Raw genomic sequence first — 13,367 nt, 5'->3', positions numbered from 1 at the left:
AGCAAGGAACTCAGGACCGCGAGGGGTGCACCCACACACTGAGACAATGGGGATTTTCTATCGGGAACTCACCAAGGCCAGCTGGCCAGGGTCTGAAAAAGCCTGGGTTAAAACTGGTCTCACTGAACATAGCGGACAATGAGGACTACTGAGACCTCAAGAACAATGGCAATGGGATTTTGATCCTACTGCACCTATTGGTTTTGTGGGAGCCTAGGCAGTTTGGATGCTCACCTTACTAGACCTGGATGGAGGAGGGTGGTCCTTGGACTTCCCACAGGGCAGGGAACCCTGATTGCTCTTTGGGCTGAGGAGGGAGGGGGACTTGAATGGGGGATGGGGAGGGAAAGGGGAGGCGGCAGTGGGGAAGAGACAGAAATCTTTAATAAATAAATAAATAAAAAGGAAATAAACGAAAAATGAAACTTAAAATTTTGTATGCCACTGGATGGAAATTAAAAATTTATTATGAGTGAGGTAATATCGACCCAAAAAGATAAGTATTACATGTTTTCTTTCATATTTGTATATAAACTTTTAAGTTTTTAATGTATGTATTACAATCTGAATCATCACAGAGGTTAGGTCACTAGTAAAGCACCAGGAGATAGTATGGGTTCTTTCATGGGTTAATAAATAAGAGATAATGGGAAAACTAAAACAGGAATATTAACTTTGGAAAAGGAGTGAGATAGAAGAGTAAAGCAGGAAATATGGGGAGGGAAAACTAATACGAAAAAACTATTTGAAAACCTAATGGAAACCCATTATAGCAGGTTTCCTTATTTATAATGGAAAGAATATTAATGGAAAGAACAAATATTAGGGGAGATAGTGCCCCAAGTAGACATCTTACGCCACCAAGTAAAACCTCAGGGACTATGTCAAGAATATTGACTGCTCTTTATAACATCATAGCAGGGCTTTATTTCTGAGAACTTACTATGTCTTCAACCATTGAGAATTTGAACCGGTACCTAACTAGAAACTTTATTCCCACTTACTAGCATTCACGGTGCTTGAAGGTATACTACAGGCTACTATGGAAGAAAGGTAATCACTCAGTTAAATGTCCTGAGACCTGCACTGACCATCCTGCATGATATACTAGTGCAATTGTAGCACCAACATTATGTGAGAAACCAAGTACTTTTTATTGCATTTAAGGAAAATTCCATGATCTGGAACCCATACCTGCTATTGCTAAAATGGCTATGAACTGGGGACTAAATAATCTAAAGGAAAGACCATTATTATTATTATACAGTTAAAGGAACATAGGAATCAAATGCCTCTATCACCATAGATGAGTGTCTCATTCAACACTCATCAGAAAAGTCTTTTTTTAAACATGAAAATTAGAAAATATGACCCATAATTGTACAATATGCAGAGAGTAAGAGACATTGAACACTCAGTCCTAAAAGTTAAATCTTCTCAATCCTATGCTTTTAAGGCTCATGGATCTATTTAGAAGAAGAAGTAATACTGTAAGAGCCAGAGGGTCTCCAAATAAGAAGTGTCTTTCAGGCACAACAAGACTGATGCACGTATGCACTAACAGAGGCTGTGGCAGCTCCAACTAGACCTCCTGCAATGAAAAGGGAAAGTAGATACCAGGTTCCAACCTTATCCAGGAAAATTAGGCTTTTTTTGTTTATTATTAATTGATTCTTATAACTTTACAATTAATACTTAGTGGTGAAGGAAAATCAGTTTTTTTCCCAATGGACTCTAACTGGATTTATGAACTATAATCCAGGGCAGTCCCCATGCCCAGAAGTAGTCTCAAAATTTGCCCCATGACATACTTCCTTCAAGAAAACTATACCTCATAATCTTTCCCAAATTTTTTAAAAAGTGGAGGATCGGGGCTGGAGAGATGGCTCAGAGGTTAAGAGCACTGACTGCTCTTCCAGAGGTCCTGAGTTCAAGTCCCAGCAACCACATGGTGGCTCACAACCATCTGTAATGAGATCTGGTGCCCTCTTCTGGTCTGCAGCATATATGTAGGGAAAATGCTATATACATAATTAATAAATAAAAATGGAGGATCAACTATTCAAACATATGAGCTTACTGAGCTTACTCATTTTCATCTCTTTCAAATCACTACAGTCCAGTCCTGTGACCTACCTTAATGCAAATGTCTCAACTACCAAAGACAATGGCACTGGGTTTTGATTCTACTGCATGTACTGGCTTTGTACATTCTTTAAGTTCTTAATCTCTAAAGTCTTTGGATACTCATAGCAACCTCTTAATTATAATCAAAAATCAAATTAAATACTTGCAACACACAATGATACGGAATCTATTACCATTCTTTTTAGGGATAATCAGAATATACAATGGGAAAGTACAGGACAAAAATAATAATAAATCCAGCAGGGCAAACTCAAAATTTTATAACTACAAGTAAATTGTGAAAGAGATTGAGTGTCTCAGCTCTTCCAGTTTTGCCACTTGAAATATACTCCCTCACTCAAGCTAGTTTCACTCGTTGTGTGCAGGGATCCTTAGTTTATACCTATAACTTTCAACCATCTAAAATTGTTGGGTTTTTCAGGATACTCTGTTACACTGTGAATCCCTAGATTGTATTAATTAAATAAAATCACCATTGGATCAGGATGCAGAGACAGCAACTTCTTGACAGAGAGTAGTTATAAAGAGCCAGAGGGAGTCTGGAAGATGAATGGAGAGACACATAGAAAGTAGTCAGGAGGGACTTTGAGTATGGCAGTAATTTTTGTTTTGGTGCTATGGAAGGATGTTCTTTTTCAGAGATGCTGGCCAAGGAGGAAGGTCAGGTAGTTGCTCCACAACCTCATTGAGCTAACAAGTTTTACCCCAGCCTCTGACTCCTGAGTCTTTATTGGTAAAATCATAATTGTTTAAAACAATTGGTGGCAAATGTGGGACATTAGGTCATGCCAGTCAGTGCTGCAGGCTTTGCTGCCACCACTCCTCCACACATCCACATGAGATGCTCTGGCACTGTGTGCTCCTTCTGCTGCAGTGTATTCTGGTCCCCAGCACCTCACAGCCCGAGCAAGAGGCAGCTGACTACTTTATTTGCCATGACCTATGTGGCAGCTGCCACTGCTGTGAACAAACTGAATAGTCAGAATATTTGGTGAAATACCTGGAAGTTCTCATGGGAAGTTAAATAATATTAAAAAGAAAAATCTTTCTCATGTTAAACATAGGAACTATCATAATGTAGGAGTTAGGACCCTGCATAGTGCTACTGTGGGTAGCCTGCAAATGGAAGCAGTAAATGGCATAAATGAGTTGCCTGGGACTGACAGAATACCAGCTGTATGTAACTACTATTGGTTTGGTAATTCATATTTTAACCTTCACAGCCATGGTGGTCTTTATACCAAACATAAAAAGTGATTTGATAATTGTGACAAATATAAAAAGTTGAGTCACAAGATACAAGCTTTAGAACAACTTAATAATGAAAACAAGAAAAACTGACTGAAAAGGTATAAGCCTTAGAAAGATTTATTAATGAAAGTAAGAAAAGTATTTTGATGCAGACAGAAATTTAGACAAGAACCTATCATGCCGCCACATGATGAAACTTAAGAGGAGTAACCTGAGGTTTTCAGAAAGTCAACTTTTTTTATCCAGCTATTACTTAAGTATGACCAGCAGATGATAGACATTCCAAGGTTATGAGAAAGTTAAATAAAATTCTATAGAAATATTAGATTTGAAGATATTTAAGGCAGTGGCTATTTCTTATGGTATGCATTCACTCTATATGAAGTGGAAAATAAATTCATGGAAGAACTCAAAACAAAATTATCCCTCAAGACTGGAAAGAATTGTTGACAGTAGTTTTGGAAGCTGATCCTCAGTCACAAAGGTGAATATGGTAGACAGGGGAAGTTAGGGTCATACAAGAATGAAATAGGGTTATAAGCATTATTATTTGCCAAGATCAATTTCTAGCACAGGGTCAATATGCCAAATTACAAAGACAGCTTGAATTTGATGACCATACCTTGACCTTTCATCATTTATGAGTCTTAAATGCTTGGGAAAAGGTTGAAGAATCAGAAAAGAGATATGAGTCATTTGCTAAAATTATATAAGGCTCTCTTTATTAATTTTTATAAAGATCTACTTTAGCTGTAAATAGAATTAGATCAGATCTAAAAGTCAGATGACTATTAATTGAATCTCTGCCTTTTGAAATGCTAATTCAGACTGCAAAAGGGTTATCAGGCCTTTAAAGGTAAGATCAGTCCCAATAGATGAGTAGATTAGAAATATGGCTGATATTAGACACATTTTTATGTTGCTAAGTGTGCCTTGGAATAGTAACTTCTCTCTAGTGGTTACAGACCTCAATTTTCAGAAAATCAAACTGAAGTCCTTATTGTAAGATTGGAAAATTATAATGAAAATTCAAGTCCTAGCAAGAATAAACCCCTCACACACCATTTATTAAAATGATTTAAATGTTGTGGTCCAGCCAATTCAACAATGGCTATCTATGAATGGATAATATAAGAATTCAGTAGCTCTTCAGTATAAGAGACTGAATGTCTCTGTTGGTTTTTAGTAAATGCTGGACTTCCAAAGAAGTAGTTCTGCTGCCAGTGATTGGACTTGCTGAGGAAGTGAGAGCAATCAGGCAAAGAGCAAAAGCTTTTTTATGTCCTTATATAGGCTTCTAGCATAAGGCATGGCAACATTAGAGGAGGATCTTTTCACCTCAAAAGATCTGGATTAAAGGTGTCTTCTAACCTCAATTTCCAGATTTGAAGTGAACTTCCCATTTAAAATTAAAGTCTCTCAGAGATGTGCCCCTGCATTTTTTGGTTTTAGTTAATTCTTGATATAGTTAGGTTGACAGGTAAGATTTGTCATCACAGAGGGTGTCAGAGTTTAATTTATGGGAGAAAATTAATAAGGGATGGGATCCTGTAACTTGTGATGGAGACATGTGTTAGGTCTCTAACCAATTCTGAAGACTTTGAATGTTGAGATTCTCAAGAGTACATATCACTTGAGGAAGAATTCAATGTTCTCTTAGCAGCGAATGCATTGCAGCTCCACTCACACACATACACCCTGCAGCATTTTGTCCCTGCCTTTGCCTGAGGGAATTGGCCCCTTATGGCTAAACTAGAAGTGACAGTCCATGAAGCAGATGCCAGTGATGTTCCTCATAGACTCTAGATCTATAGCAAGACTGAAGGTTAAACAGAATCTTAGAGGAGAGACAGAACGTATCCTCCATGAGAATATGCATTACGTCATTGAAGTGTTTAATGAGTTTAGTAATTATTTAAATAGAATTCTGACAGGTATAAGATAAATCTCAGAGTTGTTTTGATTTGCGTTTCTCTGATTGCTAAGGATGTTGACCATTTTCTTAAGTGTCTTTCAGTCATTTGATTTTTAAGTTCTTTTTATCTTAATGTTGAGAGATGTGTTCATGGGTTTTGATGTGCATCATAGGCAAGACAAAGCTGTAAAAATGACTTAAGCTTAGGTTAAGATGTTTTTGTTAACCTTCTGCTCCGAATCAGGAGCAGAAGGAGAGCAAGCACGAGCAAGGATCTCAGGACAGCGAGGGGTGCACCCACACACTGAGACAATGGGGATGTTCTATCGGGAACTCACCAAGGCCAGCTGGCCTGGGTCTGAAAGAGCCTGGGTTAAAACTGGTCTCACTGAACATAGCGGACAATGAGGACTACTGAGACCTCAAGAACAATGGCAATGTGGTTTTGATCCTACTGCACGTACTGGCTTTGTGGGAGCCTAGGCAGTTTGGATGCTCACCTTACTAGACCTGGATGGAGGAGGGTGGTCCTTGGACTTCCCACAGGGCAGGGAACCCTGATTGTTCTTTGGGCTGACGAGGAGGGGGACTTGATTGGGGGAGGAGGAGGGAAAGGGGAGGCGGAGGTGGGGAAGAGACAGACATCTTTAATAAATTAAAAAAAGATATTTTTGTTAATATCTTTGATGTAAAAAACCTGGGGAAACAATCTAAAGTTTAGAAAGGCCCATAGTTGAGTGAGGAACTCATTGAGATCATCAAACAAGAACAAAGCAGCCTGGTTATTATTTGCTGACATGCCTTTCTGGGTAGCATGGGTTGGTGATAAAAGATGATGATTAATTTCTTATGCCCATTTCTGCCTTCTGCTTCCTGGTATAAAAATCTGTTGACAAATGGATATGCACCCTAAGTATTTAAAGTAGAGCTGACTGATTGGTTTTCATATATAATAGTTTAGATTTGTGATTCTTCTAAGATTTATTATAAGGTTACTTTGTGAAATAAATAAAATTTCTTTGTAATCACAAACTGCAGGCTACCAGTAAAAGAACTGAGAAAAATATATTATTTGCTTACACTCTGTTAATGTACAAATAATTGCTTGAATATGAATGTTTATGTGTTCTTTGAATAATTTCTTTTTTGCCTGTAATACATAAAAATTTTTAATCATGTCAGGAATATGGAAAAAAAGCAGAAGTCTGAGAATTACCTGTGGGAATGAATTTTAAGGAAGTGAAAGAATGGTGGAGCACAAAAGTGAATCAGCATGAGTTTATCTGTACAGGCACACTAAATAGAGTCTCTGTTTTATACCGAAGTTTGCACAGTTAAACAAACTGTCAAAAATTTGTTTGATTGAATTTGTTAAAGCATTTGTCAAAAGATGACACACTGAAAAGTGTCTGTAGATGCCTGATATCCCTTTACTTAGTGTTGATTTAGAGATTTTAAGACTCAGAAAAATTTCAAAGCAAAATGTATTTGCCATATAAAACCTAATCTTCCATGTTGTAGAGGAACAGATATATCTCCTTTACCAATAGCATAATTATGATAATAAAAATGTTTAGAGAGGCACCACCAACACATTAGAACAGTTTTGTTATTAACTCTAGAGCCAGAATTAGGATTGGAGCTACTGTTACTCATTTGAATGAATCGAATACAATAATTTAAATTGTATCCTATAATACCTAGGGTGAAGTAGTATTAAACCATCATAGGCAAGGGGAACATAGTTACCTGATGTGGGATTCCCCTCTGTATGCTGTGAATATGTTGTGTTACTATTGGTTAATAAAGAAGCTACTTCGGCCTAAGGCAGGACAGAATATAGTCATACTGAAAAAGATACGTAGAAAGAGTAGGCTGAGTCAGAGAGATGGGCCAGGTAGCTGCCCAAGAAGCAAGTGGTAACAAACTATGAGCCTCATGGTAAAATATAAAATAATAAAAATGGTTAATTTAGGATATAAGAGTTAGTTAACAAGAAGTCTGAGCTAATAGACCAATCAGTGTTGTAATTAATATAGTTTCTGTGTGATTATTCAGATCTGAGCCATTGGGAATGAATGAGCAGTTTCCGCCAACAGTTATCAGAAAGGGTGACATAAGCAAAGAAATGCCTATAATGGTCTGATTTTCAATGGGTAGCAATTTTTGTGGTGCCATGACACCTATGCATTTGCTGTTGTCTGGGCATAAAATAAAATAAGTCTACTAAACATTTTGTTGGTTTGTATAAGAAGAAAAATTCTCAGGAAGAAATGAAAGACAACATTGGATCATGGCACCAGGGGACCTGGGCTCATGAACTCATTCCCATACTTGAACCAGTTTTCAAACTCAGATACCCAGGATGAAGTAATGATCAGATTCCCCTGAAGAACGACCTTGTTAAAATTCCTGAGTTTTATTGTTAGCATTTCTCCAATCCTTCCTTCAAGAGATATGTTAAAAGGGTAATTGTTGAGATCCAGGCAGACACAAGGGTTTCCCTGAGACTCTGATGTATGGAGCAGGGACATGGTTCCTTGAGTAAAAGTAAGAACATGTTTGAAAGAGTCAATAAAAGCCTGGGCCCAGAGCCTTGGTAGGAACTTACAACTTTATCCTGTAAGCTCAATTCTTTTTATCCTAAGGAGCTGTGGTTATCAGTCTCTTCCATGGTTCTCTTCCTTTGCATGCTGTCACTGAAGACCAACCTATTGATACAGGTCAGTAATTACAGCCTGGGTGGAAAGAAATAATGAGAGTTTCCAGGGTCGATTCATTAGCAGTTTTCAATGTGTGAGTCATGACTCTTTTGAGTGATCGAACAACCCTTTAGCAGGAGTCACATATCAGATATTCTGGATATCAGATATTGACATTAGGATTTATTACAGAAGCAAAATTACAGTTATGAAGTAGAAACAAAAGTTATTTTATGGTGGTGTTTATCACAACAAAGGGAATTGAATTAAGGGGTTATAGATTAGGAAGATTGAGAACCGAGAACCACTGATCACAGATTCTGAATTGATTCTAATTATAATGTACTCCAAAGATCATTGTGACTTCTCTGTATATGTAGAGGTTTTTGGAGGTCAGGTGATTGATAGAGTTGTGACTAAACCCAACTCACATCAGGTCCAGTTAATTCACAATTCATCCTGACTTTTCCCCCAGTTACACAATGCATATTTGGGACAGACATTCTTAAAGTGGACAGAATTCACATGTTCATTTCCTGATGTTTGAAGTGGAAGTTATTATGGTTGGGAATGCCAATTGGAAATCACTGGAGTTATTCTATTTGGAAAAATAGTGAACTAAAACCAATATTGTAAATCTGCAGGAACTGCAGAAGTTAGTGTCACTTTCAAGGACTTGAGAGACACAGGGATGTTGATTTCCACCACACCTCATTTTACTTTTCCTATCTAGTCTGTGTAGAACACAGACAGTTCATGGAATGAACCTCACAAACTTACTCAATTGTGACTCTGATTGCATCTGCTGAACCAGATATGGTGCCCTTATTTGAGCATCTTAACACTTCACCTGGTATTCATACATGGTATACAAGGCCCTTTTTAAATACATTATTTTGGGAGACCATCAGAAGCAATTTTCTTCCAGGGGGGAAGGCCAGCAGTGTACATTCACAGTTTTGCCTCTTTGATATATTATTCTTGAGCTCTATGTCATCGCTTAGTTTGAAGCAGTCTTTGCCATCTGTCTCTTCCACGTAATCACACTGATAATGCTATACTGTAGTAGCAAGCTGCTTGTTTGTCACCATCCATGTAGCCCCCAAATAACCACACAGAAACAGTATTAGTTAAATCACTGCTTGGTCCATTAGCTCTAGCTTACTATTGCCTAACTCATATATTAATTTAACCCATTTCTATTAATCTGTGTATTGCCACATGGCAGTGGCTTACCAGCTAAAGTTCTGGCGTCTGTCTCCAGTGGGGCTACATGGCTTCTCTTTGAATCTACCCCCTATCTCCCAACATTCAGCCTGGTTTTCCCCACCTACCTATGTTCTGCCCTATCAACAGGCCAAGGCAGTTTCTTTATTCATTAATGGTAATCACAGCATACAGAAGGGAATCCCACACCATTATACTGATTGAACCAAGTGAGCAGGAGGTAGCCAGTGCTTTGGACTTGATAACACATATACAGATGAACAGATGTGAAATAAATATAAACAAAATTTAAGGTCCTTCTACTTCAGAGAAAAAATTATGAATCCAGTGTTTTGGGGCAGTCAGAGATATTTCTTCTAAAGTGAAGAATACATTTTTGTGCTTAGCCCCTCCCACCCCTATGAAATAAGTACAATATTTACTGGGTCTATGCAGATCATAGAGACAGCGTATTTCTCATTTTATGTGTACTCTAGCATGTACAAATAATTTGAAAAGCTGATGGCTCTTAGAGCATCCTGGAATAGGAGAAGGCTCTTCAAAAGGTCTTGGCTACTCTGAAGGCTGCTCAATCACTTGAACCACATAATCCAATAGACCTGATGATAGAAATCTAGTGAAATGGACATTTGTTTGAGAAATGTCTCCTTGAATGAGCAAAAGATTTGAAGATATTTTTATCTCAAAAGGCGACTTCAGCTGAGGAGGAATTCAATAATCAAGAATGTAGGATAACCTGTTCTGTCAACATTTAGCCACATTACTTGGTTATTCCTCTTATTTCCCAATGGTCCCACAAAAATGCCCATATTGGAAGAGATGGGTCTTATTCATGGTGTATGTTTCCACTCATCAAGACTGATTTTGCAATAGCTGATGCTGAGTACCACATATGCCAACAACCGACCCAACACTCAGCCCACAACATAGCTTCACTCTACAGGGTGGCCATTCAGTACCTGGAGACAAGTTGACAATAATAAACCAATTCCTTCGTAGAAATGGCAATGCTTTGTCCTTACTGTAAGAAATGATTACTCTACTTTTGAATTCAAATTTTCTGCACTAATGCATGTGGCAAAACTATCATCCCTGGACTTACAAAATGTCTTATCCAGTGTCATGATGTTCAAAAAAATTAATGCTTTTGACCAAGAAATTTACTTCACAGCCAGTGATAAGCTAATGTGGGCCCACATCTCCCATAGCCAGGGTACACAGAACCAGAAATCAAGGTGTATAAATGGGAATATTTCCAATCATTAACACATATAATGACCCACTAGGACAATTTTTATTTCCTGTTCTAGTGACCTTAAATTCTGCTGGCCTAGAAATTTTGCTTTCAGATTTGAGAGTTCTCTAGCTGGGAAACATAACAAATAATCGATTGAATTGGAAGCTCAGACATTCTTTAACCACTTTGATCTTCAGATGCCCTTAATCAAACAGACTAAAATAAGAATATAACTCTTAGGAGGGGTGATTTTTCCAAACTGCCATGTAAAAATTGTCTACTTCTTCACAAAGGAGGTGTATGTGTGTCCCTACAAATGCTAAAGCAAGCAGAGTGATGTTCTACAAGAATATTTCTGTAAGAAAAAGTCCAGTTCAACACAATCTAGGTTGTATTTGTTGAAACTTCCAGAGTCTGACTTTGAGCAGTATAATTTTCATGTATTTAAGCATGGTACAATTTTAATAAAAGTTTTCTCATGGTGATAATTACAATAAATATGACTACCTTGAAACTCTTTTGCAAAGTACATGTCTTTTTCAATGTACCTGTGACCACTACCATAAGAATGGGTTCTATTGACTCAGAAGCCATACTCAGGATAAAGGCCTCTGGTGGAAGGATCAGGGAAAAGCAGATCAACAGACTTTTGCAAGTACATGGAACCTCTTTCATAAGAACAGGCCTAGTGATTGGGAAACAGTGCTCAGGGTTCTGGGGAATTCTGGTGATTCCTGGCTCTACAGGTAGCCAAAGATCACAAGTTCATTAATTATATCCAATTGTAGTTTTCCAGGCAGTTATCTGTGCACACAGGAACTGTGCTCTCTACATCAAAGTCCTGATCTAGATCCTCTTGTTAGCATTGATCACTTCCTTGGAAAAACATACTTGACAATGGCTCAGGCAGTGTGGTTTTACTATGAGACAACCAAATCTTATTTTTCCTTTTTTTTATTGATTTTATTGAGCTATACATTTTTCTCTGTTTGCCTCCCTTCCTCTCCTTTCTCCTTGAAACCTCGCCCATGGTCTCCATGCTCCAAACTTACTGAGGAGATCTTGTCTTTTTCTGCCTCCCATGTAGATTAGCCACGTCTGTGAGTTTCATTCAGAGAACAGGAACTTAGGAAATGAGAGAAACCCTCCTTTCCTGTTCTTCTTGGAACAAACTGTTGCAACCTAAGATTGTGAATTTGGTACTCTAGACAGTACTTGTCCTTGAAGAAGCTACTGAGCCCTGCTTAGGGCAGAACACTATCTTCCAAAGTTTAGAGGAGCAAATATTTCCTGCTCCCAGACATGGCATTGGGATACTTCACTTTGAATGGTGTGTCTGATGAAAACATATGTATCTATATCTATGCACACACACACACACAGCACACACAAACATGCACACACACACACGGACACACACATGTATATACATACACATATGAATAGTACCATAAAGTTTGTAAGGATATGCATTCAGTGTACCATAATTTATATTATATCTCCTGTTTTAATAAATGTGTTCACCAGATTTAATAATGCAATAAGGAAAATTCTCATCATTGAAAAATATTTGAAATAAAAATGATGAAAAATAATATTAAACAATCACTACTAATATATTAGTATTAAATTCTCTTTATTAGGGTATGGTTCAAACATAAAGGTAAAGCAGTTTATCCATAGTCATTAATTTATCAAACTATGACAATCAAAGGCTCTGTCAATCATGTACAACTCAATATATATGTTTTACATAAAGCTAACTTGTTGGATCCATAATTTTCTCATAGCTTTTTTCATTTCCTGATTTCTCATTGTGTAAATAACAGGATTCAGTACAGGAGTGATAACAGTATAAAATACCCCAAACACCTTATTGTTTGTAAAACTACCAAATGGCCAGGCATAGATGAAGATACAGGGTCCAAAGAACAGAGTGACCACCATTATGTGGGCAGACAATGTGGACAGAGCCTTGGAAAGCCTGCCAGGTGATTTATGCTTTACAGTGACCAGAATGACAGTGTAAGAAAGGAGCAAGAGGATGAAACAGATAAAAGACAGCAGCCCACTGTCAGCAATGACAAATAACTCTAGAGTATTTGTTTCAATACAAGCAAGCTTGATTACCAGGGGGAGATCACAAAATATGTTATTTACAATATTGTGGCCACAGAAAGGCAGATTCACTATCAATACCATCTGACTCATGGTGTGTATGAAACCAATTGTCCAGGAAAGTAATACAGATGCATGCAGCAACCTGTGACTCATAATTGTCCTGTAGTGCAGGGGTTTGCATATGGCCACTTATCTATCAAAGGCCATGACTATCAAAAGTGTCATTTCAGCACCCCCAAAGAGGTGCATGAAGAACATCTGGGCCATGCATCCCCATCGAGAGATGCTCTTGTGTTCTGCAAGCAAGTCTCTGATCATCTTGGGTGTTGTGACAGTGGTAATACACATGTCCAGAAAGGAAAGGTTTCCGAGAAGAAAGTACATGGGAGAACGAAGGATAGAATTAGCTGCCACTGTGGCTATAATGAGACTGTTGCCCACCACAGTTGCCCCATAAATTAAAGAAAATGTCACAAAGAAGAAAATCTGAAGTTGCCAATCTCCAGAAAATCCCACTAAAATAAATTCTGTCACAGACGATCCGTTTTCATAATCCATTAATTCAATTCAGAAAGCTTCTAGAAGTTCTTTCAATACAAGAAGATAGCTATAGTTACGGTTAGTATGTTTATATTTTTTTGCTATCTGTTAATAATATCAATTGATGATTTGAAAGCATACAATATTTATCATATCAACATATCAGAGTATAATTGAAATTATTTTAACATCACGTGTTAAAACAGCATTTATATAACATAGAAAA

At 37.6% G+C, this 13,367-nt stretch overlaps 1 pseudogene; it reads right to left on the bottom strand.

Moving 5' to 3' along the window:
• Positions 1-12,229: 12,229 nt before the first annotated feature.
• Positions 12,230-13,159, bottom strand: LOC126495697 (olfactory receptor 4L1-like; annotated as a pseudogene).
• Positions 13,160-13,367: the final 208 nt, after the last annotated feature.

This window comes from Alexandromys fortis, unplaced genomic scaffold (genome assembly GCF_014885135.2).
Source record: "Alexandromys fortis isolate MF-2015 unplaced genomic scaffold, M_Fortis_MF-2015_v1.1 scaffold_523, whole genome shotgun sequence".
NCBI classification, from domain to species: Eukaryota; Metazoa; Chordata; class Mammalia; order Rodentia; family Cricetidae; genus Alexandromys; species Alexandromys fortis.
The sequence above is the reverse complement of the archived record's forward strand: the minus strand, read 5'-3'. Positions and strand labels throughout refer to the sequence as shown.